The sequence below is a fragment of the Pleurodeles waltl genome, chromosome 12 (genome assembly GCF_031143425.1).
Source record: "Pleurodeles waltl isolate 20211129_DDA chromosome 12, aPleWal1.hap1.20221129, whole genome shotgun sequence".
NCBI lineage: Eukaryota > Metazoa > Chordata > Amphibia > Caudata > Salamandridae > Pleurodeles > Pleurodeles waltl.
The window spans coordinates 229,019,344-229,033,666 of record NC_090451.1 but is presented as its reverse complement, the minus strand read 5'-3'; positions in this window follow the sequence as shown (position 1 = coordinate 229,033,666).

The window sequence follows — 14,323 nt, the reverse complement described above, 5'->3', positions numbered from 1 at the left end:
ATTGCAAAGCACCTCCAGAGCTCGAAACTCCAAGAGGGCCCCAGCTGGGCCAAGAAATCGGTCCGCAACAGGGCACGGACCCGGAGAGCATACATGCGCTGCAGCGCCGTACCATCACAGCCAGCCAGCGCCTCAGAAATGTCGAGCAGACGACCGTCCACCAGCCAGTCCTCCAGCTCTGTTAAACCAGCATCTCGGAGAAAACCACATACCCCGCCGTCCCGGAACATCTGAGCATCAGCAACCGCCATAACGGGCAATGAAGGAGCAAAAGGCCCAGTAGCCCCAGAACGCTGCATCAACACCCCCCACGCTCTCACTGTGCATGCCACCGTGTCAATTCCCTTAACTCGAGACTGCACTCGACTCCCGAGCACGCGCATTAAGCCATCCGGCCACACAGAGTCACTCTCAGGCGCCAAAAGCGGCAAGTAGCGGATCGGATTCAGCCAATAGTACGCAAAGTGCGCCTGTGCACAGTAGTAGTATAACTCCAGATCTGGAGCAGCAAGCCCGCCCAATTCAAACAGCAGCGTCAGTTTCTCCCAGGAAATGCGCGGCAGGCGTCGCAAGTAGCCACTCGCGAGCGGAAGGGGAAGATTCACAAATGGATACAGGAACTTAGGGAGAACCACCATCTTTGCAATGGCAATGCGCCCAATTAACGATAGTGCTAGTGCGCGCCAAGTCTCAACCTTTTCCTCTAGCCATAACAGTGTAGCCCCGTAGTTAGCCAGCCATAGTGCATCAACATCGCAGCTCAGCTGTATACCCAAATAGCGCACCGGCCCCTCCGCTCAGACCAGAGGGTATCGAGAATCAAATCTTATCACATTGGGAGTCAAAGGCAAAATCATTGATTTCGACCAGTTGATAGTGATGCCAGAAAAGGTACCAAAGCGCACGATTTCCTCTAATAAAATATCCAGATTCTGACCAGGGTTCCGCCCGTATAGTGCGATATCATTGGCATACAAAGATATCAGGACAGGTCGCTGTCGAAACTGTAAACCTCTGTCGTTGTATTTCTGTCGCAGCCCCGCCGCCAGAGGGTCCATAGCCACCGCAAAAAGGAGTGGGGACAGAGGGCACCCCTGACGCGTACCGTGCGCAACAGGAAATGGAGCCGACACGCATCCGTTAAGGCGCAGCCCAGCCGTAGGCAGAGTATACAACAATCTAATCCAATTCACGAAGTGCGCGCTGAGTCCCACACGGCCTAAAAGTGCAAACATATAATCCCAGGCCAGGGAGTCAAAAGCCTTGGCGGCGTCAAGAAATACCGCAGCCACATTATCCTCTGCCCCCAGTGAGCCCGTCACTGCGAAAAAGGTGCGCAAGTTGTGACATGTAGACCTCCCGGGGACAAATCCCGACTGATCTGGTAGCACCAACCTAGGGAGAAGTGGCTGCAGGTGCGCCGCTATCATTTTTGCCAAGATTTTATTGTCAACGTTGGTCATTGAAAGTGGACGATACGAGTCGCATCGGGTCAGGTCCTTCCCAGGCTTCAGGACTGTTACTATCAAAGCCTCCCGGAGCGAGGCCGGTAGCGACCCAGTCTCCAGGGACTCCGCATACACCTTCAACAGGCGCGGGGCAAGAATATCCACATATTCTTTATAAAACGCTGGGGTCAGGCCGTCCACGCCCGGGGACTTATCACCAGGTAGACCACGAATCGCCGCCGCCACTTCCTCTACAGTGAACGATTCATCCAAATACGCCCTGTGCGCCTCATCAAACCATACTAGCGCAATATCTTCAAAGTACGTCTGTGCAGCCGCAGCACTCAGGCCCTCCGGGCCGCATAGAGCTGCGTAAAATAGTCAGTAAACACTTGCATTACACCATTCGATCCCGTCACCTTTCCTCCCTCAACATCAACAACCTCAGTAACATAATTACTGGCCCAGGGCCTGCGAAGCATATCTGCAAGTGTGCGCCCCGCTCTCTCACCCGCCCCATACCGACGAGCCTGAGCATGTTTCCTGGTAAAACAGATTTCTCTCAGGGAGGCCTCCTCATACAAGGACACCTCTCGCCGAATTTCCACAAGGACCTCTCTAGACCAACTCGCAGCCAGGCGCCTCTCCAACTCAATAAGCCTTCCCTCGATATCAGTCATCTCCCGTCTCAATGCCTTCACTACGCCATGTTGTTTCGAGAGACACACTCCCCAAATAACAACCTTAAATGCCTCCCATAGGATACCCGCAGACCCCACAGATCCCCGGTTCTCGGCAAAAAACAGCTTAATCGCCTCACGTACTTCCTCCCTAAAGACCTCATCTCGAAGCGCCCCACAGGGCAACCGCCACATAACCGACTGGCGCAGTTCGCTAGGTATCCCCAACTCCAGCCTAACCGGAGAGTGATCCGACAATGTGCGGGGGAGATGATCCACCGCTCTCGTCCAGACCTCCACATCTCTAGTAACCAGCCAACGATCTATTCGGGACAAATTGCCATGGGCATAATTCAGACAAGTTCCCTTCCTCACATCTCCATGCTTCCGCCGCCACAAGTCTACCCGTGCGCCACTCCGCATCACTTGCCGCCAAAGACTTAGCCGTAGAAACATGCTGCACCCTGGCCACACTCTCACGATCCATCCTAGCATCCAGGATCACGTTAAAGTCACCACCCCAGATCACTGCCCCCACACCCAGCGACTCCACAAGACGCCACAGCTCCAGGAAGAACTCTGGGTCATCAACATTCGGCCCATACACCGCCACAAGCCGACAAACTCTGTCAAGCAACGTACCACTCAGTAGAACATATCTATCATTTGGATCAACAATAACTTCTCGTGTGCGCCACTGCAACCCTTTGCGAATTAAAATTGCTACTCCACGAGCATAGCCAGAGTACGTGGAGTAATGAGCCTCACCAACCCACCCCGCTTTCAATCTTCCCACCGCAGACGCCACCAAATGTGTCTCTTGTAGCATACAAATATAAATTTCATGTCGCTTAACATATGTAGCCACCAATCGAGCCTTCCGCCTGTCGTTAAGCCCACACACATTCCACATCAAGCATCGGACCACCGTCATATCATCACCCCTCATCCCGTTCTACTGACATCCAACGCTGCACAAGAAAGCTCATCTCCACCTGCCAAAAACATAAAGAAAAGACAACCAAAACTACATCTAAAACAGTTACCCTACAACCAGAAGAAACCCACGCCTGCCCCCACCCACTCAGGCCCCCCAATCGTACCCTTACAGTGACCTGCCAGCTCATACCCAAAGCCCATCCCCTGTAACTAAAGCAAAAATTATCAGGACTCATCCCAGGGGCGGTAGCCGGCCTAACAGCTCTCCACCCAGAGTACACTAGGTGAAGAGGGGCCCATGGGCCAAGTAGCAAACTTCACATCAGGCGGACCCGTGCACGAAGCGGCCTCGCACACCCCAGCAGCCGCAACCACTACAATTAGGCCAATCAAAGCCGGTTAGTCATTGTCACTTAAGGCAACGTCCTCCGCCCCCGGTCCCCCCGACTCCGCAGCCCCCGTCCTTTAGGCAATCGTCTAGCAAACCTGGCCGCCTGTTTTGGGTCCGTGAAATACAGCACCTTGCCCTCGTGCCACACCCTCAACCTGGCCGGATATAATAGGGCGAACCCAACTCCAGCCTGGCTCAACAGCCGTTTGGTCGGCAAAAAAGCACGCCTTTGAGCTTGCACACCAGGGGTGTAATCAGGAAAAAAGTTGATTTCCGAGTTCTTGTACATCAGCAGCCTTCTCTCCCTTGCCAGTCGAAGAACAGCATCCCGGTAATTCAATAGGCGCGCGATAATTGGACGCGGAGGAGTTCCCGGCGGGGGCCGAGGCCCCAAGGACCTGTGCGCCCTCTCAACCACCAGCATCCGTGAGAGCTCACCTGCGAACAAGTCCAACAGCATAATCTCCACAAAGACTTCCATGCGACCCATATCAGTCGCCTCCGGCAGCCCCACAATGCGGATATTATTAAGGGGGGACCTCGCCTCCAAGTCCTCATTTGTATTCCGTATCACTGCCAGGATGCGCTCCATTTGTGCAATCTGTTCTCTGTCACCCCGACATGCATCTTCCATTTCCGACGTGCATGACTCCAGAACCTCAAACCTGGGATCGTGATCATCGACCCGGGCTCTGATGCGGTCGAGCTGTTCCGTCACGTGGTCCAGCTTGGCATCGATGCCAGCCAAGCTAGTCTTAAGCTCCAAAAACATGGACCGCACAGACATCTCCGTGCTCTCCTCGCCAATCTCGCGTCACTGGGCTGGGAGGCAGAAGCAGCACTCCTCTTTTTCCCACCCTCGAAGGTGAGTTTTGCTTGACGTTGATCGACCTTGCCCATAGTTCAGCTCAACGCATACGGACTCCTGCCCGCGCTAGAGCAATGAAAAGGATCCGGAACAATGGGCTCCCACAGCCGATATCTCTCTCCCAGCTGCCGAGGACGCTCCGCAGGTCCACCAGCCAGCATCCAGGTCACCAGTCCTACATCAAAACAGTACAAAGAGCAGGCCAGTCCGTGATGGTGCCACACGATGCTCCACCAGCACCAGCTCCAGGTCAGCAAATCAGCACTGCAGGGGGTAGCCCGGCCCCCAGCCAAATCCAGCACCCCTGCGAGAGGGGCTCCCTACAGCTTCAGGCCCTCAGTAAACCATCACGGGCTCAATCGGCGGCACCATCACCAGGTCACCGTTACTCACTTTCCAGTAATCGGCCCTACGATCCAATCAGGCACTCCAGGTAGCGCAGCATATGGCCTCCGGTAAAATCTGACGGGCCCTCCTGGGCACCGCCCTGGGGGGAGCACCGCAGAACCAAACCGCGACCCACCCCCAGCCGTCCACTCACCAATGTCTGGTGCCCCCGGCCGCCACAGTCCTCAGGTCTGTCCCCCTCCTCTCAGGGCCGATCCAGCATTCTTCCCTGGGGCTGCTCCTCGCACGTTCGTCCGCGTTATCGGGCCGTCCAAGCCCAGGCACCACCAAGAGCAACAGCGGGCCAAAATCCAAAGGCCCGCGGGTCCCTGACAAGTATCTTGGGCCGCGGAAGCCCCAGGGGGCACGAGGGCAGCAAGGGCCGCGAGGCCGCGGCTCGACCAAGCTGCCGAACAGGCCCCCGGGCACACTCACACTCCCGGCACAGCACGCTCGGCGGGAGCGGCTTCAGGCCTCCTCGCGCTCCAAATCGCACGCGCGGGCGGAGGCCACCGCCAGGCCCGCCCGCGCGGATCCAGGTACCGGCTCCGGCCTCGACCGCGCTCCCACGGAACCCAAAGCGACACAGGGGCTCACCCAGGGCAGCGCCCAGGTCCGCTCCCGCCAGAACCGCCTGCAGGGTAAATAGAACTAATAAACAGCCAGGGACCCGGCAGAGCCTCACTCGGTGTCAGCCATTTTTCCCAGCAGCCAGGCCACGCCCCCCAACATAGGGGTGGGAGTGTGTATGCCCTCTTCGACCCCACCCTGTCTAAGCATTCCTGTGTTGAGACAGAAGGGTTAAATGTTCAAGTTTCTATTCATAAGTGTTCAAGAACAGCATGCAACACCAACAGCTGAAGGAGATCACCAGGCAGGAGACCACCTAATTGCCCCCTTTACTATACCCATTGAGACACAACTGATAACTGCATGCTGGGGGTGGAGAACATGCCTGGTGGTCTCACTTCACTTGCATCGGGGTGACTTTATTTTCGAAGGGGGACTTAACTTGCCCCGGTGCCCAGTAGTTTCTCCATGATGAGGTGGTGAGGATAGGTTAAAGGTCTCGCTTCTCCCATTATATAGAGCAGCTTGAGGACTGATCTCCTGACTTTTGCTACTCTGGCAGAGGACCAACACTGTGGTGAGGTCTCTGTGCTACTAACGACCAGCCATCAAGTTTACTGAGCAGGCGCCATGTATCAAGTACTCACTCAGCAAACTTATTTGTTCAGAGAAAAGCAACTCCCAAAGCTGATATTTGTTTTTTCTGGACAAAACATAAATAACGAAATGCACAGGGACTTTCTTACTACTTGGTGCCTTTCTGCATTTTCCCTGCTAGTTCCTGTCGTGCCTTGCATGAATGCTGGTTGTTTCATCTTTAAAAGATCTGGACTACTGTCACAGTGACCTGGCAGTTGAATAGTGGACTGGCCACCAGGCCAAAGGTCTAACTGCACAGCAGATGTGTCACCAGAGTAAAGTTGGTGCTTCCACTAACTCCAGCAGGGGGAACCATAACTTTGATGTGGGAGGAGAACTGACAATTTTCCGCAGAGCTCCCACTCTGCTAAACTCTCAATCGCACCCTAACTCTCTTTATATTCCATGTGAAGAATGCCCATGGTCACATTTCAGGGGTTTCCAAATGAATGGCCAAACTGCACACTAGCCAGCCACCAGAAAACATTTTGGACCTAAGCAGAGCTCAACATGCTCCATTCCTCTCTTTATGTTCAGAAACGATGGCCACCCTGCTTGGAATAACAAACAGTCTGAGAAAAAACACAAATACAATTATAGCTGGTCATTTTGTCAAGACCAGGGAGTTTCCTAACCCTAAATGCGAGATACCTTGGGTTAAATAAATGATGCGGCGACCAAAGGTTTTAGATTTTAAAGGGGGGATCTCCGATCAGAGTCTCCTACTTCGGGGGGGAATGAACATAAATCGTTCAGTCAGAAGACATTGAACCTTAAAGCTTGTAAAAGGTTTCTGAAGATAACTGTAAAATAATGTGCCATCCAAAAGTCTTCTCTGTGAACATTATGCACCAAACTAAGGGGGTCATTCCGACTCCCGCCAGCAGCGGTAACCGCACGCCTGGCGGGAGCCGCCGAATGACTGCACCGCGGTCAAATGACCGCGGCGGCCATTCTGGCTTTCCCGCTGGGCTGGCGGGCGACCGCCAGAAGGCCGTCCGCCGGCCCAGCGGGAAAGCGCCTTCAACGAGGAAGCCGGCTCCGAATGGAGCCAGCGGAGTTGAAGGCGTGCGACGGGTGCAGTGGCACCCGTCGTGATTTTCAGTGTCTGCTTGGCAGACACTGAAAATCAATGTGGGGCCCTGTTAGGGGGCCCCTGCAGTGCCCATGCCATTGGCATGGGCACTACAGGGGCCCCACGACACCCGTTACCACCATCCTGTTCCTGGCGGTGAAAACCGCCAGGAACAGGATGGCGGTAAGGGGGTCGGAATCCCCATGGCGGCGCTGCAAGCAGCGCCGCCGTGGAGGATTCCCTGGGGAAGCGGGAAACCGGCGGGACACTGCCGGTTTCCCGTTTCTGACCGCGGCTGTACCGCCGCGGTCAGAATGCCCATGGAAGCACCGCCAGCCTGTTGGCGGTGCTTCCGCGGTCGTTGGCCCTGGCGGTCGGTGACCGCCAGGGTCAGAATGACCCCCTAAGGGTTCATTTCTGTCTGTGGTAACCCTGAACCCTAACCGCAGACCATGGCTGGTTCAGGGGCCATGAGGGTATTACGAAATGTCTGTTAGTTAGCAGAAACTGTTGAAAAACAGATCCAAATATTATTTGTGAGAGTTGTGTTATGTCGTTAGAAAATAAGCAAATGAAGCATAAAACTATGGTGGAAATGAAACCCTGCCCCAGGACTGAACAATCTGGACCAGCAACCCTCAGGAATCAGTAGCTGCTTGTGGGCTCCCATTTAAACAATGTTCAGCACCAATGAGAAAACAGTAGAATCAACAGTCCTGGACTGTCCGCACTGGCCCTTTCGATCCTCCGGGGCCCCAGTGACAAGACAGGCAGATTTTCCGGAGGGAACACAGTGTCGCTGGAAATAACTTCTCTAGCTGGTATCCCCACACCTAAATCTGACTATTCTGACTTTTTATCAGAGGCGCAGATTCGGGGGGGGGAAGGGTGTATGGGTGTTGCACCCAATAATAATTGTATTCTCTGATAGATAGTTGGATACAGGTGCTTTCAGCTGGGTATGGCACGCTCTGACAAAAACACACACACACTCTCATCTTTGTTTTGAAAGTCCTCAAACTGTCGGTTATTTTTCAAAATATAGGGCCAGATGTCTGCTGTTTGCAATCGCAAAAATGCATTTTGGTATGTAACAAGTCCAATTTGCGATTCAGTAACTTGTTACTGAATCGCAAATTGGATTTGAGACTACATACTGATTCGGTATTAGGAAGGGGGCGTGTCAAGGGCGTCCCTTCCTAATACCAAATCGCAGAGGTATGGATGATTGTTTTGTGACCATGAATGCAGTCGCAAAACAATCGCAGTTACCACCAATTTCAAATTGGTGGTAACCCATTTGCAAAGAGGAAGGGGTCCCCAAGGGACCCCTTCCCCTTTGTGAATGCATGCGAAAACGTTTTTTAAGAGCAGGCAGTGGTCCCTGGGACCACTGCCTACTCTTAAAAAATGTAAAGAAAACTTTTCATTTTCAAACGCATCCCATTTTTCTTTAAGGAAAATGGGCTGCATTTAAAAAAAAATTAAAAAAAAATTGCTTTATTGAAAAGCAATCACAGACATGGTGCTCTGCTGAGCCCAGCAAGCCACCATCCCTGTGATTGTAGCCATTCGCAATGGGTCGCAAATTGCGACCTACCTCATGAAAATTTATGAGGTAGGTCCATTTGCGAGCCCTTGTGAATCGCAGTATAAAACTCCTGGAGTTTCATACATTCCAATAGCGATTACTTAATTGCGATGCGCTAAAAATCACAATTAGGTAATCGCTATTGTGAAGAATGATACATCTGGCCCCTAGTGTTTCTTTCACTTACCACCCTTACCATTCCACATTTCTCCCCCTTTCCGCTGCTCCTCTCGTGTGCCTTGCTTGTCATATAATTCATTTTAACATTATATGCCAGCCTGATTTTTGGGAAACCTGAAGGTCACCCCCACCACCCCCACACCCTCCCCACCCGCCCAGTCTTGACCAAACTACGCCCCTGCTTTTTATCCACAGAATAAGAAATTACTTGAATACCGGGTGCAACCATGCATGAAGACTCCCCATTCGGGGAATACATTTAGGTAAATGGGCGTGAGAAGGCCGGTGCAAGGGAGAGAGGTAGGGGTGAAATGGACAGGGGAGGCATGGGTGGCAGTAAGGAGGCATGGGTGGCAGTAAGAAGCCATCTGCTCTGTCGTATTATACGATGGGATCAGGCAAAGGCTAGGCATGTTTTACAGCCTGAACCTCGTGAGATTTTACCAACCGGATTTTGTGTACATTCAATCTGAGTTTGGTGTTCTTGCACCTAGGAAATCCAAGGTACTGAAGCTCCGGGACAGTTGTAATCGGGCAGAGTGGTATTCCACCACAGAACACCGCTCCACTACACTATTAAGTGGGACATAAAAGCGGAATTTGTGGAATAAACAGAATGAGCCATGGTCCAACTCACAAACCACAAAAGAAACACCCAAATTCTGAAACTATTCCTTTGAATATCTTTGGCGCAGTCAGTAACAGACAGTTCTAAATTATTTTGTTCTTACAAGGCGTAGGAAATGTGCAGTGCTTTTCTGCACTCCAGACAAAATAAAGCGCACAGATACTTTGAGGAGTGTCCCATTGCTAAGAACTGCAGGTACAGCTAACAAAAAAGAAAAGGAAAATTATAGGAAAAGAATACCTGAAGACCAGATTTACCAGAAGAAAACAGACAGGTTTTCAACCGCTTACAGAAAACAGATTCTGAAGCCAGAGTCCGCAATTCAAGGGGGTTCTGGTTCCATGTCTTTGCGGGGCACAGAATGAGAAGGAGCGCCCCTCGCTCCTCAAGCGCCTAATCCGCAACACTGCCAACAAGGCTGCCTTCACTAAGTGCAATGTTCTTTATCAACAATAATATAAGAATATTTCCGTAAAAGAACCCGCTTCTTGATAAACAGCCAATGGAAAGATCTTAGATTTGGGGAGATTGGGGTATGCCTAGGAAGTCTCAAATAAGGTGAGATGCAATGTTCTGCACAACTTGAAAATGACCAAACAGAGCTTTTGACAGCCCTAAGTAAAGACCATTGACACAGTCAAGCCTAGGCGTAATAAATATATAAATCACCGTCTTCCTAGAGTGAAGAGGCAACAGAAACAGAAATGTCATCATTGTGTGAAGCAACCACTAACAGCCCAAACCTGTTGTTGAAAAGAGAGCTGGATATTGAATTCCAAGTTTTTTTGCCACTAAGGAAGGAGACAGGTGACGGGGGAGGGGCTGGAAAGGATTAACAGGGCATTGCTACAGTCTTCCATTACATTTTGGTGACGCTATTGTTCAGCACTCCATTTTTTCACTGAGTTCACACTAAACAAACACATAACTTTTCTTCAGTAACGTTCCTTTGGGTGGATACTCTAGCTAACCACAAATTTCGCCAAATGTGAATACCTCCAGGTACCAGACTGGATCCAAAAGTGATATTAGGGCATCAATTTAACTGCAACCTCCGCAAACCGACTTGAGTATCTTTCTGATATCGGTCCTCGCTGTCGGGCAAAGCCCTCAGAAATCCGATTGTGGTAGTGTGCAGAGGACATCCTTTTAGTACATACCAGAGGAGTCCACTTCACAGAAATGGGAGAAGGGTGGGTCGATGGGAAATCAGCTGTTAGAGCATTAAAGAAAAGCCAGAAATAGTGTTACCAAAGTTGAGAAACAACTTCTGATGTAATGTCCAACCGTAAATTACTCAACTTGTAAATAAGCACCAAAGCAGTACATCCCCAGGTGATCGGTTTGTGAACTGGGTCAGAGTAGTAAGTCATGCAGGACTGAACAGGTAAAATACCCCTCCCACCAGACCTGGCTATCCAGACTGTAGTGCTTTGTGAATGTGTGGATTGACACCCAGAATACAGCCTGGCAGAAGTCCTAAACAGCACAGTGGTAGCAGCTTTGACTCTGGTGAAATGAGCCCATAGGCCACCCGGAGGCTGTTTCTTGGTCAGACCATAACATATCTTTATACCATCCAGTGGTGGTCTGTTTCAGCACTACTCTTCATGTATTCACCCCAGAGAAACTCACAAAGAGATGATCTTCCACTTGGTGATCCTTGGTACCATCAATGTCAAACCTCTGAGCTTTTTTAAGGTCCAGGTGATGGAGCCTCTCTTCTTCTTTGGACGAATGAGGAGGAACAAAGAACACTGGGGGATAAATGGACTGCCCAATGTCGAAAAGTGTTACAACATTTGGGAGGAATGCTGCTTTGGTCCTTAGCACCAATTTGCCCAGGAAGAAAATGGTTTACTGTTGGTCGCCAGAAAGCACTTGGAGCTTACTCATGAGGCAAGCTGATGTGGTTGCAGTGAGGCACACTTTCTTCAATGTGAACAGTTCAGGGAGCAGCTATGCATAGTCTCGAATAGAGTGCACATTAGAAATGTTAAAACCAGATTAAGGTCACAGGGGTGAATCACTGAGGGTTTTAGCAGATTATGGACCAGCCCTTTCACAAATCTCATCACAGGATGTGACTTTAACAAACACTGCTGGCCTACCAACCTCTGAAAAACCAATAAGACTGACAAATAACCTTTAACTGTTTCCACAGCAAGATTTTGCTGGGCTAAAGACAAGAAAAAAAGAAAAATATCAGAAAACCGGGCTTGTAAGGGTTGGATATAACTCGATGCAACAAATGTCTTTAAGCGTCCTGCATAGACGGTTTTGGTAGAGAGATGCCTGGCTTCCAGACTGACATTTACTACTTTGAGAGGAAGATCAACAGCAGTCAACATTCTCTGCTCAATCTCCAAGCACATGGATATAAATAGTACAGTTTATGGTTCAGGACCCTGTCCTGCTGTGAGATAAGACTCTCCCAAAGAAGCAGCTGAATCAGAGGGCAGACGGTCATGGATACCACACATTCTCAGCGTCTGCAAAAAGATCAAGAAAGGCTTGTACCCATTTCTGGAAGATGCCCTATGCCACCTTGGAGTGCAGCCACTTTCATTATCACCTAGGCACTGCTGGGTGAGTATGTCTGCCCTGGCGTTTAGAGATTCTGCCAGGTGTTGTGTGACCAGGAAGACGCCCTGACTACTCAGCCAGTTGCAGAGGGATAAAGCCTCTTGGCACAGGACCCACTACCCCAATCATCCTGCTTACTGCAGTACCCCATAGCACTGTTGTTGTCTGTAAGAACATGCACTCATTCTCCCTTGATGGACCGACCTAATAAAGTACTTCGCTGCACCATGACCACCCTTCATTGTTTATTGGGGGTTGGCACAATTGTCATCTTGGACTGCAGGCAAGAACTTGCCCACCATGTCCCATAATACGTGCAAGTAACTACCCAAGAGGCAGCTCGTGATGACAGATCGAAGGGCAAGGCTGGCAAAGGAGAACATTCTTTTCCCAAATGTCTCCATACATTTCAACTCTCCGTCTGGTGGAGTGGTTGGGACTGCACTGGGGCTCAGTCAACTGGTGGAAGCCCGAGCCACGTGTCTCCCCAGTGTTGGGTGCTGCAAGTGAATGATGGGTCTCGAGAGCAGGTCTGTGGTGTCAGGTCACTTGTCAATTGACAGGGGGACAAGATCGCCCATGTATCCAAGAGTACCTGTAAGGGCTTCATTGAATGGGAGCAGTGTTTCTGATAAGATCTGCCATGGTTGAAAGACCTCATTTGTTTTAACCTCCTCTAAAGAAGGTTGGAGATTAAGATTTTCGGCTGCTCCTTTAGTCACCAAAGTAAAAGGAACAGATTTTTCTATACTGGGGCCAGATGGGGAATTAAGTTTAGTATCTGGTGCAGTGTCAAGGCCCCTGGCCTCCTGGAGGTCCACAAATAGATTCTCATCATCATGTTGTTGTGATTCATTATTGCAATTGTCATTGTCCAGTGGCTCCAGGTCTGAAAATCTGCATTTGAAGTGTGTCAGAATCAGAATGCTGTGAGACAGGTCAAAGTGGGCACTTCAGTTGTAATTGTGATGGATTCACTTCCAAGTCTGGAAGGACTATTGATTAGCCCTTTGTTATTGGCTGCTTCACTGCTGGTGTTGATGCACAGGGTTCCAGTGCGATTGTCAGCACTGAAGTAGGAGTTAAAGTAGGCGTTGGTTCTGTAGTCCGTCCAGACCTGAGATGGGGTGTCAAGAGGCAGTTGGAGACAGATCCGTCGGCGGTAACCCACCTAGAGGCCATGCGATATCAGCCCAAGGACCTAGTTTCAGTATTTTTCCTTTCTTTGAATATGGGTGTATTTATACATACATATATATATATATATATATATATATATATATATATATATAGATATATATATTTCCATAATGTAAGTGTCACTGTAATCCTGAAAGGGTTTTCTTTTGACTTATGCTGGGTGCTTCCTTGTGTCTGGACAAGGCTAAGCCTCTCTGATGAGCTATAATGATAAGGAAACACATGTCAGGGGTTGCTTTTGCTCATTCCAGGTTGATTTGGATGGTATTATACCAATCCAAAGCTGTAATACTGTACTGGGAGTGGTAAAAGGCTTTTGTCATTTTACAGCTCGGCGAGGATGTAACTGTGCCTATCCTATGCTTAAAGATTTTGCTGTATAAACCGCAAGAGACTTTGGGCCTGATTACGATCTTGTTGGACAGATGTCCTATCCGCCATATTACAAGTTCCATAGGATATAATGGAACTTGTAATATGGAGGACGGGATATCCGCCCCGTTTGAGATGGAGTCTCCCATCCACCAAGATCGTAATTAGGCCCTTTGTCCCTTTGTAGCTCTGCATGGATGGCACTTTGCTAATCCTATGCTTAAAAACTTTGCTAGAAAAACAGACATTTGAGGTGAGCAAATCTAGAGTGTCGCTGGTGTTGCAGGGTACTCCTCACTCGAGCTGCTCTCCACCTAAACTTGGGATCTAACCAGAGTTCTCTCCTCTTTTTGCATAATTTATGAATCACTGTAACCCTTAAAGGATTTTCTTGTGATTTATATACATATATCTATAAACATAATATATATATATATTCACAAAAAAAGCAAAGGTTACAGGGATGTTATAGTTAGGAAATAGAATTAAAAAAACATAGAAATTCACTTTAAAAACCAAAGGTTACAGGGGTGTCATAGTTAGACACGTTTTAAACGTACCAAACACTAGACATTCACCAGTTATAGTTAGTTACCTCAAGTAACTATAACTCGTGGCCTAAGGTATTTATAACTCACGCCCGCGCCATGCACTGCTAATTACCCCATAAATTACGGAAATCATGCCATCTTTCATAACTTCATTGATAATATCAATGTAATATTTGCAGTAAAAGGCCAACCCCCTATATACACCCAACCTTCCCCGA